General features: G+C 42.0%; 1 protein-coding gene across 7 annotated transcripts in view; it reads left to right on the top strand.

Moving 5' to 3' along the window:
• Positions 1 to 14,303, top strand: part of LOC122562539 (leucine-rich repeat and immunoglobulin-like domain-containing nogo receptor-interacting protein 2) — a 740,273-nt gene that overhangs the window by 86,638 nt on the left and 639,332 nt on the right. The gene's annotated exons all lie outside the window — the stretch shown is intronic.

Raw genomic sequence — 14,303 nt, 5'->3', positions numbered from 1 at the left:
CATTTGGTCAGGAGTATTAATTGGCTCTTGGAGAGCTGATACAGAGATGTCTGCTCCCTCCCAAAGCTAGAGCAGAGCTCATGGGCTATGGGTAAAGACTGAGTGTGTCTTCAGTCAAATGGTTGGAGCCAAGGTAACATAACCATAAACACCTTCAGTACTACTATCTTGTACAATACAGATTGCTTCCAGATACAAGGGACCACAAACCTACAGTCTTAAAAATATCATTATTGCCAAGGCAATTGTGCGTTCTCCAACCTGAAGCTCTGCTGGAATTGCTGACCAATTACATGTGTTATGCATAGCAAGGGCACAATGACAAAATTAGGATGAGATGATCTTCCAACTTCTAAAAAGAACTCTGACTTTATCAGAAGCAGTGAATACTGGTGGAAATCTGTCAGCATGTTATTGTCCTGTGAATTTTTGGGTTAAAAGGTTTGTCATAAGCATAGTTAATCGCTTAACCTTTGAACTGGGATCCTTTATTGCATAGCTCTTATTTCACAATGACTGTTCTATACACACTGAACATTGTGTGACTCACTGAGGTGATGCACTGAAAATCAAGCCATGCTACTTTTGGATTTGCCACAAAAGTTAAAAGTGTTACAGTAAGTACACAAAGACCCAAATTTTCCTAATTTTCAGGTTTAAAATGTGTGGATCAGTTTTCTGTACTTAACAAGAATCGCTATTTATTGTAAGAAGTTAGCTTCTAGCTATTATAAATCATCATCATCACAAAATTACAAATTAAAAATCATCTCCTTTTATAGGCTTCCCTACATTCACACAAGTATAGACAGACAGGGAGAAATAGAGGTTGGAGAAATCCCGGGAAACCAGGTCAGTGGTTCTTAATCATGGATCATTCCTGATGAAGTGCTTATGCCCGAAACATCAAATCTTCTGCTCCTCAGATGCTGGCTGACTTCTGTGCTTTTCCAGTGTCTCACCTTTTGACCTGAATCATGGGTTGCAGAAAGATCCTTATCAGGTCAGAATGTTTCATTTCAGTTGTCTTTCTCCAGATGCTTCCGTTGATTTCCAAGAGACGCAAGGGGGATATTGAGAAGAGTTCTCTGATTTATTAATTAACATTTACAACTTACAACAACTGTTGAAAGAATGATAAACTAGATTTCTGCAGGTTTAAAGTGGTTTTGATGGAAGACAGGAAAGAAAGAGAGCTTCAGAGTTGTTGAGATCAAATCATTTCTCAGTTGTATTGAGTTTGCAGTTCTAAGCTGTTCAGTTGCCTTAGAACCAGTCGCAAAGTTTTTGGCAGGTAAAGGGCTTTTGTCATTGATAACTGGCCACTGGTCTATAGACCAAAAATATTTGATGCCAATCATAGCTACCATGGTGGTCGTTACTTGCTTTTCAAAGTTTTTTTTCCAAAACTCTGTCACCTCATGATGACTTTGAGAATTTGGGGGCAAAAGTGACTAGGTCTCCATTGGGAAACATCAGTGGTTCCATTTCATTCAAAGTTGCAAATTCTGGAGATTTGCAATAACGCTGTCCCTTTTATCTACTTCGAAGGCCTTGAAAATGGAAGGCTGTCCGGAGAGATAGTTGGTTGTTTTAATGCTTCAAGTACATCTTGAAACATTATTTATTTGGAATTCTCCAATAAGTGTCCTATTTTGCATCTGTTTGTTTTCTTGGCACATCTGTGTCATCTGTTTCTCATGACTAGGAACACAAAAAATCAGTGAAGCATGTGCTTATCTGTTTTCATAATTCTCTTTTTGTTTTCCCCGCAACAGGTCACAACTCTGTCTCTAGAGGCTATAGTTTGAGGATACCTGTCCACATCAATCATAGTTGCCTTGCAAATTTCCTCCCACTCTTACTGCCTGCCATAAGCATGTTGGAGCATTAACTGGTTAATCAATCTGCTATTCCACTGCCTGCTGGGATAGTTATCAATGACAAAAGCCCTTTACCTGCCAAAATCTTTGCGACTGGTTCTAAGGCAACTGAACAGCTTAGAACTGCAAACTCAATACAACTGAGAAATGATTTGATCTCAACAACTCTGAAGCTCTCTTTCTTTCCTGTCTTCCATCAAAACCACTTTAAACCTGCAGAAATCTAGTTTATCATTCTTTCAACAGTTGTTGTAAGTTGTGAATGTTAATTAATAAATCAGAGAACTCTTCTCAATATCCCCCTTGCGTCTCTTGGAAATCAACGGAAGCATCTGGAGAAAGACAACTGAAATGAAACATTCTGACCTGATAAGGATCTTTCTGCAAGATGGCAAGTGGGTGGCAGATCTGTTTAAAGTAGGTCAGGGTGAGCTGACTAAATCTGGTGGAGAAAGTGAGGTCTGCAGATGCTGGAGATCAGAGCTGGAAATGTGTTGCTGGAAAAGCGCAGCAGGTCAGGCAGCATCCAGGGAACAGGAGAATCGACGTTTCGGGCATAAGCCCTTCTTCAGGAATGAGGAAAGTTTGTCCAGCAGGCTAAGATAAAAGGTAGGGAGGAGGGACTTGGGGAAGGGGCGTCGGAAATGTGATAGGTGGAAAGAGGTCAAGGTGAGGGTGATAGGTCAGACTGGGGTGGGGGCGGAGAGGTCGGGAAGAAGATCTCAGGTTAGGAAGGCAGTGCTGAATTTGATGGATTTGACTGAGATAGGATGGGGGGAGGGGAAATGAGGAAACTGGTGAAATCCGAGTTCATCCCTTGTGGTTGGAGGGTTCCTAGCCGGAAGATGAGGCGTTCTTCCTCCAACCGTCATTTTGTTGTGGTCTGACGATGGAGGAGTCCAAAGACCTGCATATCCTTGGTGGAGTGGGAGGGGGAAATGAAATGTTGAGCTACAGGGTGGTTGGGTTGGTTGGTCTGGGTGTCCCAGAGGTGTTCTCTGAAACGCTCCGCAAGTAGCCGGCCTGTCTCCCCAATATAGAGGAGGCCACATCGGGTGCAGAGGATGCAATAGATGATATGTGTGGAGGTGCAGGTGAATCTGTGGCGGATATGAGGGGGGAGGTGTGGGCGCAAGTCTTGCACCTGCGGTTGCAGGGGAAGGTGCTGGGAGTGGAGGTTGGGTTGGTGGGGGGTGTGGACCTGACGAGGGAGTCACGGAGGGAGTGGTCTTTACGGAATGCTGATAGGGGAGGGGAGGGAAATATATCCTTGGTGGTGGGGTCTGTTTGGAGGTAGCGGAAATGACGGCGGATGATGCGCTGTACATGGAGATTGGTGGGGTGGTAGGTGAGGACCAGTGGGGTTCTGTCCTGGTGGCAGTTGGAGGGGCGGGGTTCAAGGGCAGAGGAGCGGGAAGTGGAAGAGATGCGGTGGAGGGCATCGTCGACCACGTCGGGGGGGAAATTGCGGTCCTTGAAGAAGGAGGCCATCTGGGTTGTACGTTTTTGGAACTGGTCCTCCTGGGAGCAGATGCGGCAGAGTCAAAGGAATTGGGAGAATGGGATGGCGTTTTTACAGGGGGCAGGATGGGAGGAGGTGTAGTCCAGGTAGCTGTGGGAGTCGGTCGGTTTGTAGTAGATGTCCGTGTTGATTCGGTCACCTGAGATAGAAATAGAAAGGTCGAGGAAGGGGAGGGAGGAATCTGAGGCTGTCCAGGTGAATTTGAGGTCGGGGTGGAAGGTGTTGGTGAAGTGGATGAACTGTTCAACTTCCTCGTGGGAGCATGAGGCGGCGCCGATACAGTCATCGATGTAGCGGAGGAAAAGGTGGGGGGTGGGGCCAGTGTAGTTGCGGAAGATGGATTGTTCCACATATCCTACGAAGAGGCAGGCATAGCTGGGGCCCATGCGGGTGCCCATGGCTACTCCTTTCGTTTGGAGGAAGTGGGAGGATAGGAAAGAGAAGTTGTTCAGGGTGAGGACCAGTTCAGTCAGTCGAAGGCGGGTGTCTGTGGAAGGGTACTGGTCGGTACGGCGGGAAAGAAAGAAGCGGAGGGCTTTGAGTCCTTCGTGATGGGGGATGGAGGTGTACAGGGACTGGATGTCCATGGTGAAAATAAGGCGTTGGGGACCGGGGAAGCAAAAATCATGGAGCAGGTGGAGGGCATGGGTGGTGTCCCAAACGTAGGTGGGGAGTTCTTGGACTAAGGGGGACAGGACGGTGTCAAGGTACGCAGAGATGAGTTCGGTGGGGCAGGAGCAGGCGGAGACAATGGGTCGGCCGGGGCAGTCAGGTTTGTGGATTTTGGGCAGGAGGTAGAAGCGGGAGGTGCGGGGTTGTGGGACTATGAGGTTGGAGGCGGTGGATGGGAGATCCCCCGAGGTGATGAGGTTATGGACGGTCTGGGAGATGATGGTTTGGTGGTGGGGGGTGGGGTCATGGTCAAGGGGGCAGTAGGAGGAGGTATCTGCGAGCTGGCGTTTGGCCTCAGCGGTGTAGAGGTCGGTGCGCCAAACTACTACCGCGCCTCCCTTGTCTGCTGGTTTGATAGTGAGGTTGTGGTTGCAACGGAGTGAGTGGAGGGCTGCGTGTTCCGAGGGTGAGAGGTTGGAGTGGGTGAGTGGGGTGGGGGAGTTCAGGTGGCGGTTAATATCGCGGCGGCAGTTGGCTATGAAGAGGTCGAGGGCAGGTAGGAGGCCAGCACGGGGTGTCCAGGTGGATGGGGTGTGTTGGAGGCGGGAGAAAGGGGTCGTCAGAGGGTGGACGGGAGTCTTGATTAAAGAAGTAGGCACGGAGGCGAAGGCGGCGGAAGAATTGTTCGATGTCACGCCGCGTGTTGAATTCATTAATCCGGGAGCGTAGGGGAATGAAGGTGAGGCCTCTGCTGAGGAATGATCTTTCATCCTCAGAGGGGTAGGTCTGGAGGGATAGTGAAAACACGGCAGGGCTGGGAGCTAGGACCTGGTGTGGGGCTGGAGCTGGGTGTGGGGGCGGGGTTAAGTCTGGGGGCGGGGACGGGGATCGGCGTGGGGGCGGGGTTAGACGTGGTGACGGAAATAGACGTGGGGGCGGGGTTAGGCATGCAGTCGGAGATCGGCGAAGGGGCGGGGTTAGGCGAGGTGACGGAACCCGCCGGGGGGGGCGGGGTTATCTGGTAAATGTGGTGTTGTGGGAGGGTGGGTGTCAGGTTTGGATGTTCGGGGCTAGGACAGAAGTGTTAGTCACTGGGGTTATCAGGTCAAGGTCTGGAGGGTATAAGTGGTTCAGGGATGGTGTAGTTGGGGTGTGTGAAATACGTAAGGGGCATATTTAAGTTACAATACATATTTATAGTCTAAGCTTTCCTGAATAACTATTTCACTTAATTTCATTAGAACCATTCAAAGTATTTGATTTTCATGGGACTTTCAGTAGGTTCCATCCATATTGAAATTGTTCAGAGAAAAATTTAATTTCCAAAGCAATTCTTTTAGAATCTACCACATTGGAAGTTCCAGAGGGTCCCAAGAGCAACTCCTATCTACTCTGTAATAATAACTGGCTAGTAGAAGATCTGCTCCTTCACTGTCTAATTCACAATTGAGCAATTAGTGTGGCCAATAATCTGATTTATTTATTTTCTCAAGCTGGTGACATGTCTTTATCATGCAACTGCTTTCTGCAATAATTTGAATGATATGTTTTCATTAATCTTAATGTTTCCAACAGCAGATGTGACCTTTTACATGGGAGTACATATTTGAGTGCAATACTGTAGGAAGAAAAAGCAGACTGGGAAGGAGGAGAAACTGCTGTTTGTTTACTGATGAAATAACAAAATCTTATCCCAACAAAGTTCCCACAGAGTGTGCAGTTGCACTTAACAGGCCCATGTTTAATTATAGCTTGTGACCCATTTGAATGAAAATTAACAAATTCCCTTCATTCTTTTGAAGAACAGCTTTTTATTTTTGTGACACCAACTGAATATCTTGCCAAAGATTCCTTTTATATTTCTGGCTTCTGATGGCTCCCCTGTGCTGGCTGGCAGATTAGGAATTGGGTGAGCTGGCATGATCGTCCATCATCCAGAACGTGACTGGTAAATGAGGCTTCTTGCCTTCAGCAAATCCTCAAAAAAATAGCTTGTGATCACCAGCTTCACATTACATTCTAGGTAATATGCTTCCTGAAAATTGTAGGTTATTTAAATTCAATTTGATGCAAAATTAAATGTCCCTTCTGCATCTGAACCTTGGGATTTCTCTTCAGTATTTTAAGGTCCAAGTCATTTGATATATAAAAGATAGAAAATAGGTCAAGATCTTTTGGTGTTCCTTCTGGTTACAAATGACCATGGTATGATACAGTTCAGAATCAGGTCAATCAGTTCATCTATTACGATTTATATCAATACAATGTTCAACAGCAATATTCTGCATTGCATTCTGGTGCTTTGCCTAGGTTCATTGTGAAATATATTAAGCATCACTGTCAAGTCTTCATGAGCTTACCTTACAGAGGTGATGGGGGTAATGATGTTGGAAGTCTTATCAAGAAATTTTCTTTCCTTCTCGATTTGTTCTGCTCCATGCAGAAGCTAATGAGATATTATAACTCTTTCCGTATTGCCAACAGCCATGCTCTCCACCCACCATCAACCCAGAGTCCTACCTTAGCTCAGATTAGCCAAAATGCCAATGTTTAGTGGTGAAAATTTGGCTCTCCTGTGGATTATGTGGCCCAGTACAACACTACATGCTCTTGCACACTGAACTTTTGGGATGGTGCTGTGCAATTTTTAATACAGATTACTAAGTTCAGAAAGGGATGGACCAAAGGTCATTTGTAGGCTAGCTTTATTCATGTTAGTCTACAATTTTATTCGTGAACACAGCCGTTGTCAACACACTTAACTCTTCCTCTGTGGAAATTAATTCACTTAAATCTGTGTGCATGAATGACAAGCAACTCGGTATAATTGTCTAATACACAAATTGTGCAAGTGAGAATATAACAGTAGAATTGAGTCAATGTAAATAGGGCCATTCAAGACATTTAGAAGAAAATTACTGGATGTAAATAAGGTCGCAGTGGGTAAATTAGTTCGGAGTTTAATTTTTGTGCTTTATTACAAGCAGTGAATACAATTGGTTCTAATCAGTTAATAGTTTGCTGAACTGCAAACAAGTCTCTATTGCAACCACTGTTTTCTCCATTCTTGGCAATTAGCTGATCCTAACCCACTTGCTGTTGCATACTGACAAGGTGGCAATATCAAAGGAATATTTCAGAAGAAAGGGCTCCTAAAATCCACTTTTATTGCATTCAATTATGGTTAGGAGCATGAGAAATTATCCCCACCAATAAATGACCTGCATTATTTTAAGCTGAGTAGGTTACATGGGAAACAAATTACTTTTCTATCATAGTACTATGATGTCCTTAAAGCTTGGTACAAATGATGTCTTAAAGTTTTGCAGATCTTCCAATGATCCATGTTCCTTTGCATTGTTGGCGTATTATGGTGCAGATTCTAACAAGACAGGTTGGTACTTTTGAGGCTTTAACATGACATTCTGATGTAAAGGACTTGCCTCATTTTCAGTCACACTGTCTAAAGAAATCAGTGTAGTCGGTCAGGTTTGTGTGTTATGTACAGTAACATCAGTAAGCACAAAAATCAATGTGCAAATCTGTGGTATTGTGACTGTGTGATTGTACCTGTAAGATCATGCTGGGTTAAGGGTTATATATTAGCTTGGATTGGCTAACTGACAGAAAGCAGAGTCTGGAAAAATGGGTATTTTTCTCGTTAGTAAGATGTAACTTGTAGACTGTTTGGTTCTCAGGCTTCAATTATTTACAGACTTTTTAATGACTTGGATGCAGGGATAGAATATATTACAGCCAAATTTGCCGATGTTACTACAACAAGTAGGTAAATATCTATGCAATGAAGAAATAAGAAATTTACAAATGGATATGGATAGGTTAGGTGAATGAGCCAAAATTTGGATGATGGAGTTTAATATGGAAATGTAAGAGTTTATTGGTCAGAAGTAGAAAAAAAGGCAACTTATTGTCTCAGTGGAGAAAAACTTCAAAATGTTTTGGTGCAAGGAATGTGGACATCCTTGTGTATGACTCACTGAAAGCTAATATGAAGGTACAGCAGGTAATAATAAGGGCCAATGGAATTTTGGCATTTATTGCTGAAGCAATAGTTTATAAAAGTAGAGAAGTATTGCTGCAGTTGTACAAGGCGTTGCTGAGACCATGAGAAGTACTGCCTACAGGTTTGATTCCCTTACTTGAAGGATGCAGTTGCATTAGAGGCACTTTAGAGATGATTCACTAATTAATTCCAGAGATGAAAGGCTTGTCTTACGAGAAGCAATTGAGCAATTTAGCCCTATATTTGCTAGAATTCAGAAGAATGAGAGGACATCTACTTGAGGTATACGAGTTGCGAAAGGGATGAGTTTAGATTTAGATTTTAAAGTAACTAAGTAAATTCAGCAACTTTGTCAAATAATGTAGTGACTTAAACAATAACATTGTCTTGTTAATATGCATCAAAGATGATTACTTCAACATTTCAACTGTGACAAAATGTATGAAACCCATACCAGTCTACATTTACAAAATGTTTGGAAGCTTTACTTGATCTTTGTTGATATCTTTGAATCTTTTGAATAGGATTAACAATGATTGAGCTAGTGCCGATAAAATGTGGATTTGTTGGAAATTCTCAGCTTTGGTTCAAACACTGTCTCCATTCACAATTTTAGAAGGTATTGAAAGTATTTAGAAGGATTGAAAGTTCACATCAGAATAATAGAACAGCATCCTGGAAGTTGGTTAACTGTGTACATTGTGTATAGGTTAATCATCCTATACACTAGTTACTTGCTGAGGTATGATAGGTTAGGGTGATAGGTTTTAAGTAACACTTTGTCAACAACTCATCTTGACCTCTAACTCCATTAACTCTCTGCTGGCAAAACTCAGTCACTGGACTTGTCATTCACAGTGCATTATACAGAGTAGGAAAGAGCTGTACACAATAATGTCAAGTATGTTGCTGATCTCCTGATACAAAATGAATTCATTGAACAATTCCTTGATGCTCAAAACTTTGGCACTAAGAGGAACCATGTATGGGTAGACAGGACAAGTCATCTACATTGGCGTTCACCTGAATGGCTTTAATTTTGACAATGCTAATCAGCTGATAATAAAAAGCCCATCTTTGAATTCTCATTGAATCTATAACGAGTATCCTTTAATTCTCAGACAACAACAGAGCTAATAGATTCTGATCAGTTTCTATAACAATATAGAGATCTGTGGAAATTTTTCCCTCAAATCCTGGACTCTGCTTAAGCTGATCTATACTGTATTGGTTTTAGGTCTCTGTCATCGTCTTCATAATTTGTTTTCCTACCTTCCTATGTCTTGTCACCTTGGGTACAATACAGACAGTCATCTTCCAAATCATGGATTAAGATTGTGAATATTTGAACACTGATCTGTGTGGCACTTCACTGATTAGTGTGCTACCTGAGTTTCATCTTTCACATTAGCTGGAGCAGGTGTAGGAGTCCTATTTATTCTACTATTAAAAAAAGAGTGAAGCCATCTTATTGTAATTGCATGCAAGCCATGTCATGCTCTCAATGCCCAAAGGCACAGAGATGCTTTTTTACTGTCCCTTTTCTTCTCTCTTGAAAGTGATAGACTTGCTGATGAGTTTGCCAGAGGTAAGAGCCAACAGCCTTCTGTTGCCTCTCCCAAATGACTGTGCATCACATACTAGACTGACGGACAGTGGATTGCAACCTAGCTTGTTCATGCTCCTACTTCATGGCCACAGATGCATGGTTTTCAGCAAGGGTCACTGGTAATGATCAGGCTAGGGAATTTTGGCTGATTTTGTCTGTTTCTGAGCCCAAGGCGTTGGGCTGGAGGGTATGGAGCAGTTAAACTCAAACACCTGTCAGCAAAGTCAATGCAAGTTTGCAGATCAGTGTGGATTAAGGCTCTTGCCCTGTTAATGACACTCGAACAATTTAATTTGTCACGTATTATAACTCACCTTTCATACTGCTCCATATGAGCCCCTTACAGAAGAACATTACATCTAAAATGCAAAGCCGTGAATTATCTCACTGAGGAACTTGGACTGCAAGCCTGGAGCTGAAATTGCCCAGAATGTGCACGATGAAGTTAAAAGCATTAACAAAATAGTTACCAAAAATGGTGGGACCATGCAAATCAGAAAATCTTACTTTTAAACTGGAGCACAGTTTAAAAATTATCATAGTGCAAAGTGCTCATTCAGTGTGATCATTGTAACCTTAATTTGTCAAAATTTAAAAGCCAAAAAGGTATGAAAACAATAATATTCAGGGAACTTGAAATTCCCACATGAGTTGCATTCAATTTTGCTGAGTGACAGGGGTAAAGTTTTTTTTGCAAGGTTTTCAATTAAGCATTGTAAATTGTCAAACATTACTACAAAGCAGTTCAAGGATTCAAATCCATTGGAAATAGTAAAAAAGGTTTGAGTGAGGGATTGAGGAATGAGCTATATCCAGGACATTTGCTGCTATGAAGGTGGCTGAAGTGACTGGCTGTGTGTAAGTTGGGTTCAGGAGGAAGCCCCATGAGTTGTTTGATAGCTCCTGCAGTTAGGAGTCAGTTGCAGATCTTGGGTGTAATAGGTCAGTGAACTATTGAGGTTAGAATCCTGGAAACTGGCATTCTGGAAGAGGGCTGTGTTCCATTAATAAGTGTAGCAAGGATTGAGTAGATAAAAGAAACCCACACGCATTATTTGCTTTGTGTAGGTGAGGAAAATTAGAATTCAGAGAAATCTAAGGATGGTTACTAACTTGTTCAAGTTAGCTGTTTGTGAAAAACCTGGAGTGAGTGTGGGGATCCATTCTTTTACTCTCTGGGATCTCTCTCAACTTTTTTTTTGTTTTTAAAAATGATGAATGATTCCCCAGCTAGCTTATAAACATAACATTGGCAGTCCAGCCTGGGATCATCATAAGTTCAGTGTTCAAAGATAGTCTTACTAAGCTTGGCCTCTCTCTATCTGTCTGGATTTTCAAACAGCACTCTAAAGCCAAAAATCACATGAAAATTGCACTTGCATTATTTTAATTTGAGGTTTTTGTAGCTTCTACTACAGATATCAATCAAGAAAGAATATGTATTTCATTGCACCTATCATGGTCTCAAAATGTTCCTAAGACTCTTGCAGGGAGGAGGAGAAAGCCTTTTGAAGTATAGTTGCTGTTGCAACTTCCAATATTTATAAGTTAACTTTTACACACCAACCTCCCACAATGTGCAGTGTCATAATTGAACAATAAAAGATAAATCCTTTTGGCCAAGACCGTGTGGGGTGAACATTGATGACATTCTTCAAAACATGTTAGGGATTGATGCTGTAAAAATGGACTCTAGTCCAAACTACTTGAGCAGAAGGGATGTTGTTTGTAACATACATGATTACCTTTTACCTGGTGTTTACAATGTAGGTAACACTCAAAGATTGAGCTTTTCTAAAAAAAATTTGAGCTCTGCTAAATTCAAAACATACGAGCTTGCAAATGGTATTAAGTGAATTGTTGAGTGGCCTCACAGCAGATCGGGGGAGGGGGGTAGCAAGGTCTTTCTTTAATGCATGCCAGACTCTTAATTAAGCATGTAACTCTTAAAAGGTGAGGTGTCTGATGACTAGAGTTTTGTTCTGATCTGGGAAACATGGAAGAGTGACACAACAAGCAATGAGTGGGCAATGAGATTTGCTTTCACTAAGAGATGGAGAGGAGGAGCAGAGATGCCATCAATCCACAAGAGGCTAGCAGGTCCTCTAGAAAAACCTTGCAAAGGTAGTGGGACTAGATAGACATTGTATTTGATGCCAAAGGTCTAGCATTGAGGATCTAAATGCAGAGTAGAGGTACCTCCCATACAGTCAAAGGCAGTGAATTTAGGGGCGGTACGGTGGCTCAGTGGTTAGCACTGCTGCCTCACAGCACCAGGGTCCAAGATTCGATTCCAGCCTCAGGCAACTGTCTATGTGGAGGTTGCACATTCTCCCCGTGTCTGTGTGGGTTTCCTCCCGGTGCTCCGGTTTCCTCCTGCAGTCACAAAGGTGTGCAGGTCAGGTGAATTGGCCATGCTAAATTGCCCATAGGTTAGGTGTATTAGTCAGAGGGAAATGGGTCTGGGTGGGTTACTCTTCGGGGGTCGGTATGGACTTGTTAGGCCGAAGGGCCTGTTCCCACACTGTAGGTAATCTGATCTAATATCCTACTGATGACACTGACCTGAAACATGGCTTAATGTATTTTCTGCTCCCACATCCCACCGTCTCTCACCTGCCAGCTATCTCTGAATCATGAATGATATCTGACACTCAAAGCTCCACCTCCCCCATCACAGCATTGCTGCAAGGCTCACACACAGCTCCCAGTCTGCACATACTTCCAGCTATTCAATTATAATAACTACATCACCTAAAGCTATCATATCTCATTCGATGATACACTACCTTGTCCTGCATGACAGAAGAGAATCAGACGGCAGTGGGAGGCAGGCATAGTCACATGTCTTTAGCCCAATGAGGAGACAATTGTTACAATCCACTTAGGAGGGTGAACTGATTACTTTCCTTGTCGCACTCTTACATTGACCACCAGACAATTGAAATGTAATAATTATTAATTATATAATAGCAGATTACTTATCTATTTTCAAAAAAAAATTCAGCCTGCTTTTTAAGATGTAACAAATAAATAACTAGTTTATTGCAAGCAAACATGTATTTGGGGTTGAACTTTAGAATTATTGGATTGTTGTTTGCCTTGGGTTGCTTTGTGACCCTGCAAAGTAAATAAGGGGACCTCAAGATTCATGAGACATTTCTGGAACAAGGCTTTTTTTAAGATGAACGGAAATACTCAGTTTGAGAGAGAATGTTTTGTGCTCATTTTCACTTTGAGCTTTGATCAGGTCTGATCAAGTTCACAAATGAAGAGATCTCAATAACCGGGATTCTGAGAAGGGAAGGTCATGGTAAATTAGGTTAAATTTAGAGTAGAGAGTTAGACTTAGTCCTAGACCAGAAGTGTTGGGAGTAAACACTGGAGACGTTACTAAAAATTGAATATATTTAAGTTCAAGTATATTATATCTCCTAGAAGAAGCTACATTCAGTTCCAGTCTATATACACTAAAGTGGTTTAAAAATACAGAGGATTTAGATAGGGACTGATATGAGTACTGCAAGTGTATTTTGCATAGTATATAAAAGCTGGTTTTTGTTTTCAATTTACAAGTGTTTTAGAATTAATGAGATCATACTTCAGTTGTGCGTTTAAAAAATCTTTGTATGATAGTTTCTTTTATTCTGTTATCTTTTTTCTTTTGTTTATAAATTCCTATTTCACTTAATGTCTGGAGTACTCCATGCGTATGTTTCAGTGAGAGACCATTTTGTTAAAACTATAGCAAAACAAAATGGCCTCCCAATCTGGCATCTGACTGGTCCATTCATGACATCGTTGGAATCATAACCGAAAACATTAAAATGGAAATGCCATTGAAGAGAAGAGCAGAGCTTCTTCAAGGTGGGGCGCTCCAAATGGCAATCGAACTTGATGAAACACTCAACAACCTAAATTGAAACTGAAGATCGGAACTTTTATTACCCACTCTCTTTCTCTAGAAATCTATAGCTCCTAATGGAAACTATTTAATGTCATACTAATTAACTCAGATATAATCTGCTTTTTGATGAACCATAGACTTCATTGACTAGGCCAACATTTATTGTCCAACCCTTATTCTTCTTTAGAAGGTGGTTGTGAGCTGTCATCTTGAACTGCTACAGTCCAGGATTTTGACCCATTGACAGTGAAGGATAGACTAGTACTTCTAAGGCAGAATGCTGTGTGGCATGGAAGGCAACATGGTAGTGATCCCATGATTTCCTTTTCCTTTTAGGTGTTGGATGTCAAGTGTTTGGAGGTGAAGATGCTTCCTCCAGAGCCTTACTGAGTTGTGCAGTGTGCCTGGTTCACACTGACACTACTTTTAAGTTAGTGATAAAATCTGTTCAGGTTGAAGGTGGTAGATGAGGTGCTAAACAAGCAGGTTGTGTGTACTTGGGGCTGTACACATTTAGGCAAGTACTTTGCATTTTCAAATCCCTGATTACATTATTAAAATGATGGTGAATTAAACTGATAAAACTGAGTAAGCTGACTCTTCTGTGGTTGAAACTATAATGCCATTGTTCATAATGCCATTAGAATAGATCACGGTTAAAGGAGTAAAGTGTTGGAGCAACAGTCCAGGATTCTGCATATTCACTTTTGCTTCAGTAAAGAAATTTCAGTATTTTTCCCATCTTT

The sequence above is a fragment of the Chiloscyllium plagiosum genome, unplaced genomic scaffold, assembly GCF_037043375.1.
Source record: "Chiloscyllium plagiosum isolate Xiang-an unplaced genomic scaffold, Cpla_swu_hap1 HiC_scaffold_2, whole genome shotgun sequence".
Classification (NCBI taxonomy): Eukaryota; Metazoa; Chordata; class Chondrichthyes; order Orectolobiformes; family Hemiscylliidae; genus Chiloscyllium; species Chiloscyllium plagiosum.
The sequence above is the reverse complement of the archived record's forward strand: the minus strand, read 5'-3'. Positions and strand labels throughout refer to the sequence as shown.